The following is a 7,432-nucleotide window of genomic DNA, read 5'->3' as shown; positions in this document are numbered from 1 at the left end:
ATAGAAAGGGAATGTAAAATAGGGAAATGATAAGCATTATAGCAGCTCAGTATTACAGAAAAGGAAGACAGAAAACTGTGTTAGGGTTACAGTTAATCACCTTAACAACAAAAACATAGCAACAATTGTGAAGATGACACAAACCAGGAAGTGTTTTGTTCTAGTTTTTGTAGGGTCTCTGTGAATCAGAACTGACTCAATGACACCAAAAAACAATAGCATGGGATGCACTAATCAAGTACTAATTCTACCTCTTACTGAATGGTGTTGGTCAAGGTATAATGCCTTTGAGCTGTGGTACGGAGGAGAATATTCAATACACCATGGTCTGTGCTAGGAGGACAAACAGGCAAGGATTCTGAAGTTCCATCTGACATACTTTGGGTATGTTGCAAGGAGGGACCAGTCCTTGGAGATGGACATCATCCTTGGAAGTGTGGAGGGACCGCATAAGAGAGGAAGCCCTTGGTGCAACCACTGTGGAAAGAGGTATGGTGCTTTCTTCAAAAAGTTGCAAATAGAGATACAATTTGACCCAGCAATGGATTGACTCAGTGACTACGATAGTGGGGGTAGGTGTGCCGGAGATAATACAGTTGGCTCAGGATAGAGCAGGGTTCAGAGCTGTTATACTTAGGCGTTGCTATGAGTCCCAAGTGACTCGATGGCACATAACAATAACAACAAAGAATTTAAAAATTCTATCTAACTCATTTGGGGTCATACTATTGTTTATTTACAATCTAACATATTTAGTACTTGATATATGTTAGACACTACTGTAAATGTTTAGCAAATATTAATTCATCTAATCCACACAAGGCTCCTATAACAAAGATACTATTATTATTCCCCACTTAAAAGATGAAAGAACTGAGGTCTAGAGTGGCAAAGTAACTTGTCTTCAGTCATGAAATCCTTGGTGGTAAAATCAGAAACATAAACCACAGAACTGGCCCTCGAGTTCTCATCTTTACCAGTCAACAGTCAATTTCTTTAATCTTGTGCTATTAATATGCACCACCTGTTTTAGAAATCCACAGAACTGGGAAGATAGCAAAAACAAAATGGAAAACAAAACAAAACCAAACCCCTTTTGCAATAGAGTAGATTCTGACTCATAGTGCCACAAAGTAGAACTACTCCATAAGACTTCCAAGGTTGTAATATTTACAAAAGTGGACTGCCACATCTTTCTCCCATGCCTGGTGGACTCTAAATGTTGACTTTTGGTTAACAACAGAATGTTTAACTATTGCTCCAGTCAGCAAGGCTCCTTGGGCACAAAACAGAACTTAATAAGGGTCCTCAGAAAAGGCCAGTCCTTGGAAAATGACACCATGCTTGGAAAAGTAGAGAGCCAGACAAGAAGAGGAAGACACTCAAAGAAATGGCTTGACATAGTTGCAGCAGTGGGTTTATGCACAGCAGAGATGATGAGGGTAGTGCAGGATCATGCAAAGTTTCAATCTGTTATAATAGGATAACTACGAATCAGAGTCCACTTTATGGCACCTAGCAGCAACCTTAGTACATTGATAGGAAATTGTCAGAAATTCAAGATGGATTCAGAAGAAGTCATGGAGTCAGGTGTATCATTACTCACACTAGACACTTACTGACTGAAAACAGAGACTACCAGAAAGATAATTATCTATGGTTTATTGACTATGAAAAGCATTTGATTGTGTGGATCATCCTCGGTTATGGGTAACACTGGGAAGGTGAAAATACCAGAAAGTTTAATTGTGTTCATATGGAACTGGTAGAGAGAACAGGAAGCAATAGTTTGAACAGAGCAAGAGGATTTTGTATGGTTTAAATTAGGAAATATGTGTGCGAGTACTGTACACTTTTCACCACATTTGTTCAATCTGTATACTTAAACAAATAATCTGAGAAATTGGATTATATGAAAAAGAATGCAGCATTGAGATTAAAGAAAAAATTATTCAGATGACAAAACTTTGCTTTTGGAAAATGAAGAAGACTTGAACTAAGGATGGATCACATGTCAACATAAATTTTAAAAAAATTCTCGACAACAACAACTCAGGGATGAAGAGGCGGTAAAATGTGCAGCAATGAGTGAATGAAAATTTTTTTTCTGTAAACTCTTATTAAAAGCACAATTAAAGGCAGCTGGCCTAGTGGCAAAAGCGGCACTGCAATCCCAGAGGCATGTGGTTCAAATCCACCAGATGCTCTGCTGGAAAAGGAGGACAATCTTCTCCTGTACCAGTCATATTCAATTTGATGGCACAGACAAAATATTTTTTTTAAAAAATCACAATTAAAATTTAAAAAAGTGTTATTAAAAATAAAGAATAAAAAATCCTCATAATAAAGTCAATAATTATCATAATAAAAAGATAAAAAATTGAAGTTGCCACAGTCAATGAAAATAGAAGCAGCAGTCAAAACAAACAGACATTTCATTGCATTAGGTGAATCTGCTGCAAAGAACCATCTCTGAAAAGGAAGGATGTCAATTTGAGGACTAAGGTGCGACATACCCAGTCCATGATATTAACAATCATTTTTAAATGTGAAAGTGGAATAATGACTAATCAATATATTTGTGCTCCCCTTTCTAAATAGTAACAATTTTTTGTACATTTCCCTGCATCTTTTATTCTGTAGACACTTTCTAGTTTTATGTTTTCCTTGAGAAGTAATGACCTGAACCACAAAGTATTTCTACTATAGATGTACAATATCCTGGGGTTATCTTCTTCCTTCCCAGGATTTTTCATGTGCATTTTGCATTCAGTTTTTGGCACAGAAGGTTTTAAGGACATTGTTTTTCGGGTAATGAGTTCCTGATCAGTGCAAAAGTCAAATGGTTCACTATTAGTTAAAAGGTAGATGGTTCAAGCCCACTAGAAGTGCCAGTTTTATAAAATCTGTAGAGTACAGTTTTACTCTGCACAAATGGGGTTATTATAAGTCAGAATTGATGCAAAGGCATCAATTTTTTTTATTTTTCCACCTCCAACTGCATCCCCGTCCCAAGAAATAATCAAAATAATTGAGAGGTTCTCATAAATTTCTTGTTAGCCAACTCTTAAGATCCTGTTTGGCATCATTTGGCATCATTGACTTAGCTCTTGTTTTCCCAGAAAAGCATATCCTCAGTAATAATTAATTCATTTTATTATGTATTTTTATATCCTATCACCTCCTTTTCTTTTTTCACATCAGGTGGATAATGTGCCCATGTCATAACAAGGTTTAAAGGGTAGCACTTGTCATACAAAAGCATGACCACCCAAGCATCATGCTTATGAAACAGAAAAGGATCAATCTATCACTTTCTAAGGGGAGCTCTGTGTTAACCCAAAGGTGGTACGCCTCTGGCAATTCAGACCCACTAGCAGCTACACAGGAAGTTTACCGCTCCTGTGTCAATTGCAGCAGGAGGATCGACTATGACTCAGTTCTGACTCAGTAGCCACGGAAGAATGATGATTATTTTCTAAAACATGAAACTTACCTTGCTTCAGTGTTATTTCTGGTGACATTAGCCATCAGCTTCTATGTCTTAGAAACGGACTGAATTAACCCCTGCATATCTTTGTTGACTAATTTTACTCAGTTATAGATCTAACAATGTTCTCCCCATATTTGTGATCCGCCCGGATGTCAACCTCATTCTACCACAGTGGCACCATATAGCATTTGTCCCTTTGTGACTGAGATATTTCACTCAGCATCATATCCTCCAGGGTTACCCATTTTGAATAATATTGCATGAGTTCCTTGTTTTTCAACAGTGTAGTATTCCATTGTGTGAATATACCATAGCTTCTCTACCCATTCATTTGTTGATGGACACTTAGGTTGTTTCCAACTTCTTGCTATTGTGAACAAAGTCACGATAAACATGGGTATGCATATATCTACTCGGATGTTGTTTATGGTATCTTTGGGGTATATTCCCAGTAGTGGAATTGCTGGGTCAAATGGTATCTCTATTTGCAACTTTTTGAGAACACGCCACACTGCTTTCCACAGTGGTTGCACCATTTTACACTCCCACCAACAGTGAATAAGGATTCCAGTCTCTCCACAGCCTCGCCAGCATTTGTTGCTTGCTGTTCTGTTAAATTTTGCTAGTCTTACTGGGGTGAGATGATATCTCATAGCTGTCTTGATTTGCATCTCTCTCAGAGCTAGGGATTTTGAACATTTCTTCATGTGCTTGTTGGCCATCTGAATGTCTTCTTTGGTGAAGTGTCTGTTCATATCCTGTGTAAATGGCTATATTTTGATGTTTGTTTTTTGTTGTTGTATGCCATTGAGTTGGATATGATTCAAACCGGACCCTCTAGGGTTTTCAGAAGCGGTAAATCACACAGGAAGAACTTGCCCACCCTTCTTCCATAGAACAACTGGTGGATTTAAACTTTAAGCCTTTGAGATTGCAGCACAATCTCAAAGTACAATTTCTTACCACTTCTTATTAATTATTATTATTAGTTATTATTATATATTTTTCCAAGGGAAAGTTATCACAGCAAACATTGCCCATATTCCAATTCTCCTTGATACTGAATTCTTGTCCCTTGACTGGGTAAAGCAACCTCATTTCTGTGTAATACATTTTCATCTTTTCTCAGGTTAATGCAAGAACAATTTTTGTCACTTATAAATAGACCTAAAAGGCATTTAACTAATATCCAACAGCTCTTCTGCAGGAGAATGAGGGACAGTCTTCTCCCATCTGATTAAAGTGCTTCTGAAAACCACTGGAGGGTCAGTCATGGTCTTTTCAATCTCTTGCTATGCTGCTGAGAGCTGAAGAATAAATAAGAATGACAGGAGTAGAATTGATGCTTCTGAGCTGTGGTGTTGGAGAAGAGTACTGGATATCCCATGGAGTACAAAAGAACAAACAGATATATGTCTTGGAGAGGGTGCAACCAGAGTGCTCCTTGGAGACAAAGATGACAAAGCTTTGTTTCACATACTTTGGACAAGTTGCTAGGACATATTCTTCCTTGTTGTTGTTGTTATGTGCCATCAAGTCACTTGTGACTCATAGCGACCCTTATGTACAACAGCCCTAAACTCTGCTCTGTCCTGTGCCAATCGCACTGTCTCTGACACTCCCATCCCAATTATCCCAGTCACTGAATCAATCCACCTCATAGAAGGCCTTCCCCTCCTGTGCTGTCCCTCCACCCTCCCAAGCATGATGTCCTTCTCCAAGGACTGGTCTCTCCTCACAACATGTCCAAAGTAAGTTAGACAGAGCCTGAGAATCCATGCCTCCAAGGAGCTACCCGGTTTAACCCTTTCCAGGATGAATCTGTTTGTTTTCCTAGCAGTCCCTCAATACTCTTCTCCAGCACCAGACCTCAAAGGCTTCAATTCTCCTTCTATCCTCCTTGGTCATTGTCCAACTCTCTGATGCATAACAAGTGATTGCAAAGACCATGGCCTGTATCAGACACACCTTAGATTCTTCCTTAGAGAGGAAAATCATACTTGAAAGAGTATAGAAATCATACTTGGAGAGTCAGAGAGATGATTCCCTTCAACCAGATGGATTGGCACAGTTACTACAGCAATGGGCCCAAGTGTGTCAGAGATGTTAAGGATAGGACAGAATTCCAGCTGCTGTTCATAAGGTCGCTATGAGTTGTACCAACAACACCTAATATCAACAATGTAATATTAATGAAGTATTGTAAAATTTACATAAAACTTCAAAGGACTAGAATAATGAAGACAATGCTGATCGTAAAGCTACCATCATGATGATAATCTAGAGCAGGGAGTCTAGAAGTAGAACAATCTATGTCACTTAATTTTCAGCAACCATGCCAGCTATTCGAGGGAGTAAATAAAGAAGTAACCCACAAAAATTCTGCTGGTGGCACCTTATCTACATATTAAAAATTATTTTTATGGGCTTTTATGCTTGGTTAGAAAGGTAGAACTATAAAAGTCCTTAAAAAGAGCCTACAACTCAGAGTACAATCATGCTCCAAAAATTTTTCAATGGCTAATTTTTTTGGAAGTAGATAATTGGTTTTCTTCCAAGGCACATCAAGGTGGACTTGGACTTCTGATATTTTGGTTAGTAACTGCACTCAGCTATTTATATCACCTAGCAATTCCAAGAATTCTCCTTGAAAACCCCCTCCAAATTTATTGTTGCTAAATTGATTCCAACTCAGTGAACCTAGGACAGAGTAGAATTTTTGCATAAGGTTTCTAAAGATGTAAAAGCTGGCTGTAAAAAAAATCTATTCACTCAGTCTATAAGAATAAATACTGCATAGGAAAATTATTGTAAAAACTGAAGGATAACTAATAAAACATGTATGGTGATTCAAGGGGGGAAGGGGTGGGAACAGAGGGGAAAAGGTTGACAAGGGAGGAAAGCATAGGGTCACACAATTTGGTGGATGGATGGGGGGGAGAAATGGGAAATGGGAAAGATCTTGCAGGAATCTGGAAAGACAAGGTAATGATGGTTTAATTGTTGTTGTTGCTGTGTGCCATTGAGTTGCCTGTGATTCGTAGTGACCCTGTGTACAAAAACCCAAACCCTGCTCTATCCCGTGCCAAACTTATTGTTCCCTACACACCTATCCCCATTACCCCAGTGACTGAATCAATCCATCTCCTCGAGGGTCTTCCTCTCCTGTGCTGTCCCTCCATGCTCCCAAGCATAGCATCCCTCTCCAAGGACTGATCCCATCTTGCAACATGTCCAAAGTATGTCAGATGGAGCTTTAGAATGCTTGCCTGCTTCCAAGAAGCAGCCTGCCTCCACCCTCTCCAGGATGAACTTGTTTGTTTCCCCAGCAGTCCATGGTATATTCAGTACTCTTCTCTAGCACCACAGCTCAAAGGCATCAATTCTCCTATAATCCCTAATCATTGTCGAGCTCTCTGATGCATGGTTTAATAGTGAATGCTTTTATAACACAATGAGAATGGTTATATGAAACACCATATAAATAAAGAAGAGTATGAAACACACACACACACACACACATCTTTATTCCAAGGAGAAGCTGCAGAGTTCCAACTCTTAACCTTTTGATTTTAACCAAGTGCTTAAGCACTGTGCTACCAGCATCCTTTGTGTTTGTTTCATACAGTTTGTTTTATACCCATTCCCACATTCCAGCTCTGATAATAGATATTGTGAGGTACCCCCGTGGCATTCTGCAGTTCCTTGTCAGCTTCATTCTTTTGTAATTATTTGCTTGATTTATGTCCTCCTCAAGGAATGAAGCAAGGACGATGTGACTAGCATTCAGCACAGTGGGTTTCTGAGGCTATATATAAATCTTTGTGGGAGATTGCCCATCTTTCTCCCACGGAGTTGTTGGCTATTTGAACTGCCAGAAAGGTGTGGCCTTTCAGTTTGCAGCACAAATTGGTATGGACTGTGTAGCTTACTTGTAGT

The sequence above is a fragment of the Elephantulus edwardii genome, unplaced genomic scaffold (assembly GCF_000299155.1).
Source record: "Elephantulus edwardii isolate Elephantulus edwardi_28Jun2011 unplaced genomic scaffold, EleEdw1.0 scaffold00229, whole genome shotgun sequence".
Taxonomy (NCBI): Eukaryota; Metazoa; Chordata; class Mammalia; order Macroscelidea; family Macroscelididae; genus Elephantulus; species Elephantulus edwardii.
This window is presented reverse-complemented; position numbering follows the sequence as displayed.